The following is a 16,977-nucleotide window of genomic DNA, read 5'->3' on the forward strand; positions in this document are numbered from 1 at the left end:
AAATTCAAAAAAATGAGAACATGATTCTAAGACTTTGAGAATGACAAAGTTTATTGGGTGGAAACTTTAAATCACAATGTAAATACCATCATAATAAAAAACAGAAGTCATAGTGTGATAGAGCTATACCATGCAGGCATAGATTCAAATATAGTCAGGTCTTTATTAAGATGACTTATGCAGTACTTTCACCATTTCATGTCATGGATTTGGTCTGAGCATCTTATTTACTTGCTTCTCTTCTATAGTCTCAGAATCAACAGAGTGAAACTGGACCTATTTTGGCCTTGTTCCCACAAAATATTATTAATATACGAATTTGGGCATAAAGCTTCAAGCATATGAATCTCAGGGCACACGTTCGACCACAGATGCTTTTCTTTTGATTAATGTACTCTTTGACCTCATTTACTGACTTCTTCAAGAACTCCAGTCTGTTGACCCTTCTTGGTAGTGTAAGAATGGAACTGTTTTCATCTGCTTGCATTCTCTCCCTAACTGTGTCAAGGACAGCTGGGATGGAGTCATAGTTCTACACTGCCCCCTCAGGACCTGAGGCGTTCCTTTACCTTTTAGAAACTTGCGCTCAGATAAAATTGAATCCTTGGCTTCAGTGCAGAAAAGAAATTCAGAATAAGCCAGGACGAAGCAGAGCTGGGATTTACTAAAAATCTTTAACATAGATTTTAAGCATGATGGTTAAGAGAAAGGTGTTCGGAAAGACAGACACCCCCGAGCATTAGTGTGGGCTTGTCACAGAGGAACTGTACTTCTTTGTCTGTACAGTACCTTGGTGGGTTTTGAATTTACTGTCTTCAAAGGGCTGCTAGGTAACCTACATGAGACCAAAAGGTGGTTCTTGAGGGGCACCTGACAGGATTACAGTTGATAAAATTCTAGATGATAGAGTGGCATAGGAAGGTAGGGTATCTTTACTGTAAATAAGCTAACAATACTGTTTGAGAGTCCCAGAATATATGTGAGAAATAAATGAGCCCCTACCCAAAGTCATTTACAACTTATTCCAGTTTGCTTCTCTGTTGCTATGGTAATCACTGACCAAAAGCAACATGGGTGAAGGGAGGGTTATTTAACTTACAAGTTAGAGTCCACCATGAAGGAAAGCCAGTGCAGGAACCTGGAGGCAGGAACTGAAGCAGAGCCATGGAGGAGTGCTGTTTACTGGCTTGCTTTCCCCTGTCTTGCTCAGCTACCTTTCTTCTGCAGCCAGACCCACCTGCATAGGGATGGTACCGCCCACAGTGGGCTTGCCCCTCCTATATCAATTAGCAATTAAGGAACTACTTCACAGGCCATTTGGATGGAGAAAATTCTTCAATTAAGATTCCCTGTTCCCAGTTATCTCTAGTTGCTATCAAGTTGGCAAAAAACTAACTAGTATAGACCTCAAGCTTTGTTCATTCCTATTTTGACAGAAAATATCTATACATGAAAGGAATATTGTCTTCATGTCTTCTACCATTGCAACAAATGTTGATTGTGCTATATTCTTGTTTCTCAGCTGGCAAGGGGTTTCAATCAGACTCTGAAGTGTGGGGCCCTTCTCCCTGCCCATGCCCCCATTACTTTCCTTCTTTGTATACTGCCTCAGTTGAACCTGTAGCAACCATTCTATTCATACTTTCACCAGCGTCCTAGAATCCATGGTCTTGAAGTTCTGCCATTCTTATTTGCTCTGCCTCAGAGTAAATGCTATTGTTTGAGTAACAATTCCCACTTTTGTGTTGTATATTGGTCTTAATGTGGGAGCATTTGGGGTGACAGTCTTCCTTCATTATTACTGTCTTTGTCCCAAGTTGGCAGTACTTCTACAGAAACAACATTCTCAAAACAATCTTATGTGTCTCCTATATATGTCATAGAGGCTAATACCACTAGAGAATATTCTTCACAGAACTCTGGGTCATCTCCACCTCTTTTTCTTCTGCTGAAGTGGTAGAGAGGATCCATTTGTTACATACCTTTCTCTTCAGGAAAAGACTGTCCAGACACACTTTCATCCTTCTCTTTGCAGCACACATTGCTAACAGTGAATGTCTAGTGTTACTTTCTTTTTCAGTCTGAATAGATTGAGAAATTCACAAATTATCATGGAGCCATGACTGGAACAGATAAGCAAAGTGAATAGTGGGAAGTAGACGAAGTCACAAAGATAAGGAGGATTCAAAGAAGATGCACCACAATCCCTTGGCAGTTAAGGGATCTGGGTATTTACTCTGAAAGAAATGAAAAGCCATTTCACCCTGTTTAGAAGGAGAGAGATGATTTCATGTTGAATATTGACACATTCTGCTTGCTGAGTTACAGTACTTGGGGAACTGAGAACCAGGCAAATGTCTGAAGAGACCAGTCTGAAGCCAGCCTGTTAGGTGAAGGAGCAGATGGCTTGGGTCAGGTTGAAGCTATAAAATGTTAAGATATAGTCAGGTTCTGAATATATTTTGAGAGTAGAATCAATGTAAGTTACTGACAAGGTGTTAGATAAAAGAATAGTTCAGATGGTTTAAACAATGGGAAAGATGAAGTTCTCCTTTGAGATTGAGAGGCCTCATTGGGACGCTAAGGGTGAACAGTGAGTTTAGGGGTATATTATACAATCTAGGGGGATGCTGAAGAGTCTGTACAAGAGATAAATTATAAGGAGAATTCTACACTACTGAGTCCTGATTTACCATCTTGCCTCACTCTGTTTTCCATCTTGCAAAGTTCAGAATCTTTCAAGAGTACACATGCTTAGTAGCTCCAATTTTCATGACAGGATATCAAGCACCAAACACAGTCCTAGATGATTCCTGTAGTTCAAGGTCTCAGTTTCTTACTCTAGTTTTTTAACCACTACCAAACAATCAGATGACAGATAGCAGTTAATCATCTCCTTTACCCAGTAAAATTCATACATTACAGTGAAAGCATGGATGTCATCCAAAGCAGTAGTAAGTTTAAAGACAGGCTGCTGATGTGTTAGAATCAACTGGAAGAATACTGACACCACCCTATTGACTGACTCTGCTCTATTAGCAGGGGTTTATACTGTGAACTCAAGTACTGTAAGCTCCAGCCTCGGTACCTTTGAAGGTGTTGCCCCTTCGACACTTGTCTTCCACTCGTACACTGCACACAGGTCTTTGCTTACATCAGAGAGGCTTTTCCAACCACCCTAAGCTACCAATTCTATTCCTTCCTATGGCTTTAACTGCCTTGTTTGCCTCCACTGGCATCCTGAATTTGTATAGTTGGGTGTCCATTTTGTTACCTGATTCCTCACACTAGAAGAGACAGGGTTTCTTAAAGTTTTTCGACTTGCAACTTCTTTTCAGCTGAATAGTTTTTACATGACCCTCAGTATATACATCTTGCCACAACCTAGAAAGTCTCACCTGAGGAATTTCCTAGTTCAGGTTGGCCTACGCGAGTGTATGTGTATGTGTGTAGGGGGGTGTCTTTATTGTTTATTGATTTGGGAAGACCTAACCTACTATTGGTGACACCATTGCCTGGTCAGTTGATCCTAGACTGCATAAATAAAGAACATAAGGAGATCATAAGCAACCTAGCAAGCAGGCAACATGGGTTCAGTCATTTCTCCCTGCTCTTGACTGTGAATGTGATGTGATTAGCTGCTTGAGTTCCTGCCCTGACTTCCCTTCCAGGATGGACTGCAGCATGGAATGTAAGTCAAATCAACGCTTTCCTTCCCCAAGTTGCTTTTGAGCAGGACATTTTACCAGAGCAGCATAAATGAACAGTAGGTCTATAAAATAGGTATGCAAATCAAACAATTTCTGATAATCACAAGGAAATTTATTTTAAAGCAATTCTTCAGTATAAATATAATCCTATCATTAATTACAAATGAAAGCAAACAGTAAGCTAATGAAATGGATGTGCTTATTTAATTTTACACAAAGAATTAAATCTTGGCTGAATAATTGATACTATAAGGCATAACAGATTATCATTAATATTTTTCAGAGTTGATCAATATTTTTATTTTATGATTGTCAATGCTAAGAACACAGCTTTGCACAAATATTTGATCTAAAATGGCAAACATATATTTAGGGCTATTTCAGAAATTGTTGGACATCCTGTCCTACTCCTAAGCCAACATTCACTTAGTGATTTTTTTTTTTTATGAAACTCAAGTCAGCAACTCAAAAAGCAATTTTTCAAATCAAATATTCTAACAGAATACAATCCAAAGACATGGTAATTTAATACTGACATGATGAGAAATTATGGTAGAAAAATATTCAGTCCTCATTTTCCATAATTAAGCTATCATGTTTCCATAAGAGCAGAAACCGTTATATGTACAGTAAAAACACATATATGATCACATCATACAATAATGATTAATGCGATGCAATAGTCTGGAATCTGAGTTAAGGTGCTTCAGGCAATTTTGTTGGCATGCTATGGCTTGATGACATGCAGGGTGCCTAAGTGTTTAGAACCAACACTGCAGTGAAGTCACACAATACAACATGGGTGAGCTGGAAGCAATTCACCTTCATAATAGATTTGATTTTGAATAAATTTTTTATCATTGAGCATTCAGAAAACTTTAACTGTTGCCAAATTTTGATAGCCCTCACATTCAGTTACAGGACCCCATAAAGAGGCCATGGCCCATAGTTTAAGCTGTGCACCAGAAATACAAACTCCATCAGAGAAGGGGCATTGTTTCTTTTCTTTATTTCCAGATCCCTGGCAGTTGAAACAGGGCCTGGCACATGACAGGCTCTAACAATTACTTGCACCATGAGTGTGTCTATGGTTGAGGGATCTTGATAGATTCAATAGCTCCTGTGCCCAAGGAGTTGGCAGTAAACCCGGGCAAACAAATACCATGAATCGCCTCCTTCCTCTCTCTCCATTAGGAAACTGCATTAGATGAGAATTTGAACTTAAACATTGAGAAAAACAAGGTTATAAACACAAACTTCCTTTTCACTTCACATCTTATAAAAGAACCAGAATTCCTGAATTATCTGAGAGAGCACTTAAGAGTGTCCACTTTCACATAGAGCTATGCAGAAACAAAATCCGGAATAGACTTGCAAGGAACCTATACCTTCCAGCCATCAGCCCTGCTCTGCATCTAACAAGAGGATGATGTCTCCCATATAGCAGATCAGAAACTACCATCTCTGGCAAAGTAAGTTAGAGTCATTTTGAGTCCATTCAGCATCAAGAAACTGTCTTCAGACTTTCGTATAACAGGAGAGGAGCTAAAGAGTCAAGGTGGAAATGTTCTACTGAGTTTTCCTATAAGAGAAAACCAGTGATGGTTGTGTGGGAAGGAGAGAAAATTCAAAGGTGGGGAGGAAGACAATTCAAGGGTTATCTTGCAACCAGATTGTGAGCAGGTGTACGAGAAGTCTTCTACTTAGGGTTGCTATTTTTGGTCCTCAGCTCTATATAGAAGTTACCGTCCCTATGTGCCATGCTAACTTGTACCTCCACTGCCTATCAGAGTCACATTGGAGAAGCTGATGGATGTATCACATTTTCTTTGAGCTTTTATGAGGTTTTTATTGGTGAGTCCATCCCACTGTGTTTGCATTCTGTTTACCTACAATGCCACTAGATGGTATTCACTAGAAGAGCATTTGAAAAGAAGGATGAAAGCTTGTCCTCACCTTGAATCACATACCTGAAGCTGAAATTAGATCCCACCTACTAGGAAGCTAGGGAGCCCTGTGTCACCCAACAAAGCTCAGCCCCCTTAGCACATCCAAAGTCTCATGTCCCTGCCCCCTGGGTTTTGGCACCAGGGGTTCCATGGCTGTGCCCAGGATAAAAGCACTGTCCCCAGCTTGCTCTAAGGCAAAGACAGCCTGCTTTTAATTAGGTTCAGAGACCGTTGTTAGATTTGTATTTTTCTATCTTTTTTTATGCTTGATGGCATGATGTGTGTTACATATTTAATTAAAGAGGATCTAATGAGTACTTCTAACAGCCCTGGGGTCAGAAGAGCCACTGCAGAAATTCATGCAAATGATCCAGGCTTTATTGCCTCCCTAGTGAGCAACAGTGATATGGTCCAAAATGGCAGAGTCTGTGGGAGCCCATCAGCTTTCCAGCTTCTACAGCAAAAACCCAAAGGGAGGCAAACAAAGACATGGGATGTACAATTGGCAGGCTTTGTGTCCAGGCCCAGAAAATAAGTCTAAATGCATAACAGGAGGTCTAAACTTATAAAACACAATGTTTAAATTAGCCAATTCGACAAGAGCCTAGGCCAGAGAACTTCCAAGGGAAACAAGATAGGAGGCTCAGGAACATGTTTCTGGACATAGGAAGATGAATCATAAAGGAATAAAGAGGAAGGAGAGAAACATATATATATGATAAAGCATTTGGATTTTAGTTTGTGGGAAATGGGTCATTCAATGTTTTTACAGGTGCTTTCTTCTCCATGCACCAGTATGTCTAGGTGTTAGTGCTCAATACACCTGCCTTGTGATTTGCTTATAGACATATCCATATCCCCAGCAGATTCTAAATTGACTCCTGAAGAGTAAGGACCACATATCTCTCTGCTCCCATGACTCCTACAAAGCATCCTCTACTATATCAGGTATCCTACTAGATTATAATTGTCTATTGAGTTTCTGTTTACTCTAACTGATTGAGAGTTGATTGACTGTAAGGATTTAGTTTCTCTCATTCTTTTTTTTTTTTGGTTGATTAAGCATTTATACTTTTTGCCTTATTTATGTTTATATGCCTAGCATCTAGCATAGTGCCTGGAGTACAATATGCCCTCAGTGTTGTTATTGAAGGAACAAATCATCCAAATACAGCCAATCTGATTTGAGGCCCATCTCAGTTACTCCTACTGCACCCGAAACAAGGACAGGCTCCCAAAGCATCAGAGAACTACTTAGATTTTTATTGACTCTATCAAAAGCACCTACTTGGACCAGTGGAGACTATCAGTACATTGCATATTATACCAGAAGTTTTCCTTAAAACTCTCCATAAACTGAGAAATAAAATAAAACATTCCACACATCATGAATAGGAATCTAATTTTGAAGAGGAGGCTTTTGAGGTCAAGGTCAATTGAGACAATATAGCAAGATCTTGTTTCAACAAAACAAACAAAACTCAGTTATTAAGAACTTTTTTGAGATAATGAAACTGTTGGTATTAGATGGTATATAGAAATACTTCTATTGACATAATAGCATCATGTAACAGAAAAGACTGTCTTTGTGATGGTTTTTAAGTAGCAACAAATATTTTGACACTCATCACTTGGAGAAGGGGACCTCTGCCGTTTTCACATGAATATGGATATGGTTGCACTTGCTGTCACCAGCAGAGTGCTACGGGGCTTCCAAGGCTGAGGCAAAAATGTCTGTGCAGATACCTCCTGGGTTTCCTAGAACTTCATTCTCTGGGAGGCCCTTCCTTAAAATGTTCCCTCCCAGAACCCAAGTGCATGGTAGGAGATGCCCAAACCACAGGGAAGGGGCCATATGTGGGTGTTCCAGTCACCTTATCCAATTAAATTTTAACTTTGGATCATTCCATGGTTAATCTACAGAAGCCTCCAGAAATTTCCAACCCCTATCCATCTGAATATTCAGCTAAAACTGCATATTATGTGGGGCAGGGACAAGTCTCATTCTGCACATTTGTGACACACAGGATCTGTGAGTGAAATAGCTTTCACCGTTGTTATTTTATGCCACTGATTTTGGAGTGCTTTATTAAGAAGAAAAATTAACTTGGCACTGTCCTTGACAACTTTTAGAGATGCATGCTAGAGAACTTCAGGATGAAGTGCTTACTTGTAAATGGTTTTGAATAAACATGGGCAAAGATAGCCAGATAGATTGAACAAATTCAGAAAAATACTGTCAATTGTCAAATCTAAATGGTGAATATATTGTCATTCATTGAACAATTTTTCAATCTTACTGTAAGCTTTAAATTTTTCATAACAGTTTTTAAGCAGTGTTTGTAAATGTGTTTTTCCCAAAACTTCTGTACATCAGGAAAACCTACATTAATCTCATATGTCTTCTGTCTCCCATAAATCCCTTAAAACCACCTATCTGATGGGACCTGTTTCTCTCTCCTGCTTCCTTCAGAGCCTTTTTTTCTTGGTTGGCTATGGCCCTTTCAATGAACACGCAGCAATACCGCCTCTTTGGAAGATTTGTCATCTAACAAGGTAGAGGAATGGATTAGGACTATAATTACTAATACTTCCATGTGTTTTTCTTTCAAATTTATGACACTTTTAAAGGATTTTTAAAACTATTAAGATTAGCAAAACACGACAAAAGACTTTCATTAAATCCAATATTTGTTGATAAAGCTACGGCAAACCTTTCAGTCCAAATTTCACATTAAAAGTTTTCCAAAGTAAAACTGATTGTCATTGGGCATGTCCTAACCCACTGTCTGGCAAACCAGACAAACATAGGGCTTGGGTACGCTCATCAAAGCGAGTCTTTCATGAACCCCAGGCTTCCTTTACTGTATAATTTCTTCTCAATAGCCCAGCATGAGACCCTCTTTCTCTTTTATGGGTCACTGGTCTCCTCTTCAACCTGTGCACCCCTCCACTCTTGAAAGCACTGCTTCTTGAAGGGTACACATGGAACCCTAATTCTACTATGAACAAAATCCCTTACTTCTTTGATACTTTTTAAGGTACTCCTCCCCGTGTGGCCATAGAAATTGACAGTACCGTTTCCTGAATATTCTCCCAATAATAATGATAATGATCATAATGGAGGAGGAGGTTAAGGGTCATGATTAATGGATATTTCTCATTGAGTGAGCTTTATGCTACTCTCTTTTATTTTTTTTATAATTAATCTTCAGACTCCATGTGTAGACATCATCATTATCACCACCTTAGAGATGAAGAGACAGAGCCATGGCAGTTGGTACTATAAACATAGCCAAATACACATGGCTGGAGAGGTCATAGATCTTAGAGAAAACCCCAAGACTGTCACATCCCTAGACTAATGTAACTTCTTACTATGTAAAATATATGTGTCCTTATATTTACAGATAAATATCTCAGTCACCACAAAAAAGAAGCTTCTTTTGCAACAGATAGAGACTATTACAGAGTACTACAACTGGTCACACACAGACATTGTTTGTGAAATGCCCATGTCTAAGTGTCACGTCAAAAATGCAAACTCTACACTTGAGGCTCAGGGAACATAGAACAAGGGGTAAAGAGGACAGTAATGAATATCTCAATTCTCATTAATGAAGCTCCCTCATGCAACAGAGGGCCAGGAACACAAAGGGTCACAAATGGCCAAAGGATAGAGATTAAGATCCTTTGACAAGACTCCTACATTAATCTACATCCACCCAGGGCTCAGTCAGGGACCATCATGGAAGAGGGGGCAGAAATATTGTAAGAGCCAGGTAAGAGGTACCTGACAATATAGAAATAGAGTCCTACAAGTTCCTGGAACTCTGCTCATATGAACCTACAGCAATGGTGTCAGCATGCACAGGACCCATGTAAACTCAAGCAGACAAAACCCAGCATAGAGTTGGGGAAATGGACAACTGACCCCAATCTTAGCTGAAGATACTGGCAACTGATTACTGCTAGGATAGGAAGAGATGATCTTCCAAAAGTGAGAGACTGTAGATAGGCTGATTAGACCTTAGTAGATGAACTTGTACTGAGGGACATTTGGGGACAGTAACTTGACACAATAGATTTAGCACAAATGATAGAATATATGAATTCCAATGGGGGGGTCTATGGGAGGGTGCCAGTGGGGAAGGGGGAATAAAGATGATTAAGATTGATTGAGATGGTCTGTATGAAATAAATAAAAATTCCTTAAAAATATTTAAAATAAATAAATAAAATAGGTTTATATACGAATAATAATAATAATAATAATACCCCGCCTGTCTTGGAGCTTGATTCTTTCTTGCTTCTCTGGCTATTTTTGCTCTATTTTGTGCATTCTCTTTCCTAGCCTATGAAATAAAGTGTCCTTCTGCTCTTTTGCTAATGTCTCTTGCTATCTTTAACCACCCTATCCTCTCAGCAAAGTCAGGCTGTGCCCTCAATGAAGAGATGGCATCCACATCCGTGTCATCAGCTCATTCAGTAGCTCTTTACAAGATGCCCTCCCAACCAGTCTCTCAAACTGATTCTCAAAGGATTAGTTACTTTTCTGTTGTTGTCATAAAACACCATGACCAAGGCAACTTATAGAGGAGTTTATTGAGCTTAAAGTTTCCGAGGGATAAGAGTCCATCATGGTGGAAGAGACATGACAGGAAGCAGCCAGAGAAGAAAGCCCAGAGCTCACATCTTCAAGTACATGCAGGAAGCAGAAAGAGTAACTAAAAGTGAGATGAGGCGATGATCTTTCAATGCCCACACTCAGAGACACGCTTCTTTCAGAAAGTCACCTCCTAAATGTTCCATGATTTCCCCCAAACACCACCAACAACTGGAAACCATATACCAAGAGTTCAATACCAAAGTCTATAGGGGACATTTCTCACTGAAACTCCTACACAAGCATGCATATACCATGTGTTATGTGTGGAGGTCAGAGGACAACTCTGAGGAGTTGGTTTTCTCTTTCCACCTTTCTGTGTGTTTGGGCAATCAAAGTTGTGTTGTCAGGATTACCAGCAAGGACTTTACCAGATGAGCCATTCACTGCTTCTCAACTACTGTTTCTTCATCCTCCTTCCCTGACTCCTCTGAAGAAATGAAATCTTTCAACATCCTCTTTCAATCCCATATGCTTCTTCTGTTCTGCAAGTTTCCTTTCTCTCCTTTCAATCTTTCTTCTCAAAGCCAAAGCCCTGAGAAGAGGAAGATCATCAGAAGTGGGAGGGGGACAAGAGAGAGTCACATGTGGTGACCAAATACATTATGGATGTGTATGAAAGCGTCATAACAAAACCCATTATTTATAATTAATATATGTTAATGAAATACATAAAAACCCAGAGTCCTGAAATGATATTTATCACTTGGTTCCATAATTTACCCCCTTTTCTAATATCTTTAGATGGTTACATCTATGCAAACTTACATATACTTTCATGTTTGGGGCTCTGCCAATTCTATCCCCAGATATCCTCATAAACCGTACACATTTTAGACCCAATACTCCTCAGTGTAGTAAGACAGCAAGCCCAGAACTTTGCCCAAGGTTGTCCACTTCTACTGAACAACTTCACCAGCTCGTACCCAGATATCAGCTGCACCACAGTACCGTGGTCACCATTATCCCACTCAGGAGCATCCAGAAGCTCTCTCCTGCCGTGGGATCAGATCCAGCCTCTTACAACTGAGAGTTAAATTCTTCAGTGCCTTTTCCATCCTAGATTTACAGCATGAACTCTTCTACCATATGCGCCTCCACTTCTCTGATAAGACAGTGTTTAGGGGTTTAGATTCCTTTTTTAAAATATTTTACTTATTATTTTTATTTTATGTGTATGAGTGTATTGCCTACATGTATATGAGTGTGCCTGTGTCATGCAATGCCGCAGAGGCCAGAAGAGGGCGTCAGATTCTCCTGGAACTGGAGTTAAGGATGGTTCATAGCCGCCATGTGGGTGCTGGGAATTGAACCCAGGTCCTCTGCTAGAGCAGTCAGTGCTCTTAACTGCTGAGCCATCTCTCCAGCCCTAAGGGTTTAGATTCTTTTTAAAACAGTATATAAAAGAGAAATGCCTATCTCAACATACTTATGAATACTCTGAGGAGATTATTGTGTTTAACAGCACAAGTTCTATGTTCGGTTAAAGCAACTTAGAATTCCAGTTCTGTCTGTGCTCCCAGAGAAAATTGTGTAACCTCCCTAACCTATAAAATGGATATTTTAAGAATCAATTGGGATAATGTAACAAAATTCTGTCAAATGTGTATACACACACACACACACACACACACACACACACACATTTTAAATGTGACTCTTTTTTTAACCTTGTCAGAGTGTATTATAATGGTAGATATTTGCTACTTTAATCTGAGCTCCACCCAAAGAGTCTTTTTTCCCAAGGAGACTTCATTAGCAAGCAATACATTTCTGTAATAAAGAATTGAGATTGAATTTCATTACCTGGTGTTCCATTGTCCTGGGTTAGAAGAGCCATGTGGTTTATATAACCTGCCACTTTTGAGGAAGCTTCTTGATTTGATCATAAAACTGTCCAGAGCAACCAAAATTGAATTAGAAAATAAGCACTTGGGCTTTTGGAGCAGGCAGAGAGAAGTCAAGGTAGTACATCCACTTACTGAGGGGGTTCTCTCCTAGTTTTCCTATCTAGGACTCCTCCTCACCAACCAGCTTGACTGGGTTCTTTCTGAAGGTGGATCAGATGCCTGAATCTACCAGCAGATCTCCATGGAACAATGACATGCAAATACACGTTCTATGCTTCCATTTTGTCATCTGTAAGACAATAAAAATTCTATTTTTGCCTATGCTTAGGAAATGGTCTGTAGTAGATGATCAAAGAATAATGTGGTCCACTGCAGAATATCTATTCAGAGGCCAAATGAACGATTGAAAAATAATCACTTAAATTTACATAACAGGTTATTAAGAAGCAGATGATGAGTGTGCCAAGCTCCTCAGTTCAAAGGATTGAAGCAGCACACAGACACCTCTCCTTCCTAAGTTCTCCACCCCCCACAGAAGCCCTGGGAAAACACTTTACAACAGCTCTGTTCAGAAGGAAGAGTAGCTGCCGTCCTTCTGAGCTGCATTGCCAGCACCCAGGGATCTAACAGAATATCAATCATTTCCCCAGGATGCCTGCTACCACCTCCTTTCAGCATTAGAGGAGGCCAGAGAGCTAGGGAGCCTCAAGGATACAGTGCTAGCTCCTGGCTTCTGTCATCTGGTCCATCTGCTCTACATGTGACCCCAGCCTGCTAGCAACCCCCAGAGATGCCTCCCTCAACACACGAGCCCCTGAACTTGCTCCCACTGGCTTGCAGAGCCTCGGCCTCTCTGCTAGGAGGCAATGACTAAGGTAAACCTTGGCACCACAAACCCCACAGTCATAAATTTCACTTACATCTAGTAAAACACAGGCATCCAATTAAACCCATAATCCTATAAACTTGCCAGCAATCAAGCTCACGGTTTAAAATGAAGACAGGCAGGTGCACTCAATCAATACCACTGAGGTTACAGCCTGCTTTTGTAGGCTGTTCCTACATTGAATCTGGAGTTCTTCTTGCTGTTTGTTTTCTGCCTAGGTAGAAATAACAAATACTCCTGCTTACTCCTCCATAATTTGTCCTGTGCAGTGATGTATGGCTAAACCCTGAGGTCAGCCAGATGTGGGTCATGTAGAAACAGAGTTCTTTCTTTGGTGCAGCCCTGCCTCTGTACCCGAAGCCACCTCGACGGTCATTGTACAGATCACGGATTTGGAGCACGGAGCCTCTAAGGCACAAAGGTGAGTTCTACATCCTGAGATAGGAACCTCTACCTCAAGGGCATGGTGGAAAACTTCCACTCATTTCCTTGAACCTCTGGCCAAATCTAGAGGCTACTGCCCACCCAGAACAGTTACCAATGTATTGGGTTGCTATGGTTATCCAACTATGTCTGCATACTCTCTTCCTCATACCTGCCCCCAACAAAGCCTTTTACTTCATCTTTAAATGAAAGTGAAACTAGTTTTTTTTTTCCTTCACTTTCATTATTCCCAGAATAAAATGTCTGCAGATGCCTCTCAGTAGATTTTCTTGACCAAATTAACATCTTCCAAAGCTTTCCTTGCCTCCTTGACCTGTTGAAATAACGATTCACATTGGCAAATTCAGGTGATTAGAAAGGAATATACATTTAAGAAACACACTGGGTTTTTGCTAGAATCGAAAGGGACTTTAGTGCTCAGGACTTCTTCCTCTACAAATTGCATGTGGAGTTTTAGGTTGGGCTTGTGACCATTGGCTTCTCTGAGGTAAATGTCCTCTGTTGGTTCTGGAATTGAGGCATGGCTGTTGCCAAGGCTTGTTCATTATCCTGGGGACATGAGTCATTATAACATATAGAAGAAATCTTCCTGGCCACATGAGAGCCTCATCCCTGCAAGTTACATCAGGGAGATAGGAAAGCTTTGGAGGAAACTTAGGCCTATTTTTCATGTAAGCAATCTATGTTCCTCTTATCCCGTGATGTGGTAATCCTTATATTAGGGGAGAAAGGTATGTAGGTAACATGAAAGGGATTGCTAAGGGCCTGTGAGTTGGCTGTGTGGGTCAAAACACTTGTTACCAAGTCTAAGGACCTAAGTGATCCCTGGAACTCACATGGTGAAAGGTGAGAACCAACTCTCACAAGTTGTCCTCTGACCTCCATACACGCACCAGGACACATGTACACCCACACACATACACAAGCACACAAATAAATGTGAAATTATTTTTTAAAGAGGATTGCTAAGAAAATATAACCACAAAGCAATATTCTTTTCTTGAACACATCTATAAGATATTATGCACACTCTCATGTAAATGTAGTAGTAAACATGCCTTTAGCTCTGTGACCCTCATTGGTCAGATCCTTGGGCTGGAAGAGAACACAAAAGTAACTCTTCACACCTCCCACCTCCTAATAAGTCTATTGGTGGGCCAAAAGATAAGCCCTACCTGATCCTAGCCAAGGCAGCTGACAGACATAGCTATTAATAATACACAATAGTCACACACACACACACACACACACACACACACAAATCAATCAGAAGTGGAGATCTAAGCCCTTGACCAGGCGCCTTCACTTGTATAGTCTTTAATTTCCAAGGTAATTCATGACTTGAATCTTATGGTTATTCCCATTGTGTAGGTGAAATGGTAGCTGAAACCAAGTCATAAACTCAAACGGCAGTTTGCCTCTGCTAGCTGCACCATGCTGCTCCTGCTGGGCTTGGACCAACTGGACATCAGGAGAAATGGTCTGCATACCAATGGGCAGGTGAGCAGGCAAAGATTTTATCTGGTAGGCTCAGCTCCAGAAGCTTGCCCCTCCTCTTCTTCAAGCCTGGTGACAGGCATAAATCCCAGAAAAAGTAGACCTCAGCTGGTGTGGATAATCTCCTTCAGATGCTGTATATATATACATACATATACTCTGTCATTAAAATAACACTATTTTTCTAAGCTGCTAATAGGATTATTCACAATGTCTAAAGCAAAATCCCAAAGCCTGTTATCGGTTTGCCAAAGAACTAAGTCTTTTTTTTAATCTTTCTATGAATGTCAATTCTGAGCCAGATAGATGGGCACCATGTTCTCAGCTGTGCTGGTCACTCAGCATCCAAAACTTTCCTGGGTTAATATGCACAACCACATTGAGTCCCTAGATATGGGCCCTTCCCTGTCTTCCTCCACCCTCCCCACCCCCACCTCTCACTGCCAAGACAATCTTTTCTCCCTTCTCAAACCATGCCAGTACACAGAAATCTTCAAAAGCTAGCTCAACAAACTGTCATATGGCACCTGGGCACATGTGGCCATGGTGTTCATCCTGAGCTATCAGCCTGGCTAACAAAAACTAGCCATTGTCCAAAGGCAGCTCCAAGTGCTCTTCAGTAGTCTCAGCTTGAGGACTGTGTGAGGTATTATTTTTTTCTGTGATGAAACACCTTGACAAAAGCAACTTAAGAGTGGAAAGGTTATTTAGGCTCACAGTTCCAGGGTACAGTTCATCATGGTGGAGGTTGTTGCACCATATTTGTAACCAAGCAGAGAGAGAGAAATGCATGCTAGTGCTCAGCTTGCTTTCCCATTGCATGCAGTCCAGGATCCCCTGCCCAGGAAGAGGCCCGCCCTCAATTAATGTGGGTCTTTTTCCCACATCAATTAATAGAACCAAGATAATCCCTCAAGCATGCCCATCACCCAGGTGACTCTAGAATCTTTCAAGTTGACAATTAACACTAGCTTTCATAACTCCAACCCTTGTCAGTTTGACATCCAAACACATCACTTTTAAGCCAGATCTAGGACTGGGACAAATTTGTGGGTCCTTTCTTCCTTCCACCTTCCTTCTTTCCTTTCTTCTTTCTGCTTAATGTGTGGTTGGGGATTGAGACAGGGTCTCACTATGTAACTTAGGCGGGCCTCAAGCTAGTGAACCTCCTGCTTCAGTCTCCATGCTGGACTTAGAGCCATGTGCCACCATGCCCCTCTGGCTTCTTTATTCTAGACTGTTTACTCTATCTACAGTTCTTCATCACCAGCACACATCATGAAACTGCAGTGGGTTGCACATAACCCTGTAGGGTGCTGATTCATAGAAGACAAGTATCAAAGTTGGGGTCTGATTTGGCACAGAGAATTGCTCTTTGCAGTCATGATTGTAAGTCCAGTTAAATGGTATGGATGATCTTTTTGAGAGGGTGAGACACAGAGGGATATAATATCCAGAGCAACCAGACACTTGTAAACAGAGTTCACAAGGTGGTTATGGATGTGATTATGCATTTATGAAACGTGAAGAATCAATAAGTGACTCCTCAGATTCCTTCTTCCCCATCATCTCTCCCTATCTCCCTTTTTCCTCATTCTCTATCTTCCTTTCCTAGATCCCCAAATGTTATAGCAACATAATACTGCTGAAAGTACAGTTTAAATATTATCTCCTTTGTGAACACTTTCCCTACCACTGTTTGCACTGCCTGTACACTCTGACAGACCTCTGGCCACTGGACAGCTGTCCCTTCTAAGTCCCGGTTTCCATGGCATGTTGAGTTCAGCTCTGATCTTCTGTGGTAATTAGTTCTTGCTCATTTCTTAAATTTCCAGTGCCAAGAACATGAAGACAGGGTCACTGAGTACATGTCACATGCTAAATGAATATTTGAGATATGAGAGAATTGATCCATGAATGTTGGTTGCAGGTAGTAAGTGTTATTTCTTCCCAACCAGGTCCTATCCCCATGTGC

This window comes from Nannospalax galili, unplaced genomic scaffold, assembly GCF_000622305.1.
Source record: "Nannospalax galili isolate Female #2095 unplaced genomic scaffold, S.galili_v1.0 scaffold690, whole genome shotgun sequence".
In the NCBI taxonomy this organism is placed as follows: domain Eukaryota; kingdom Metazoa; phylum Chordata; class Mammalia; order Rodentia; family Spalacidae; genus Nannospalax; species Nannospalax galili.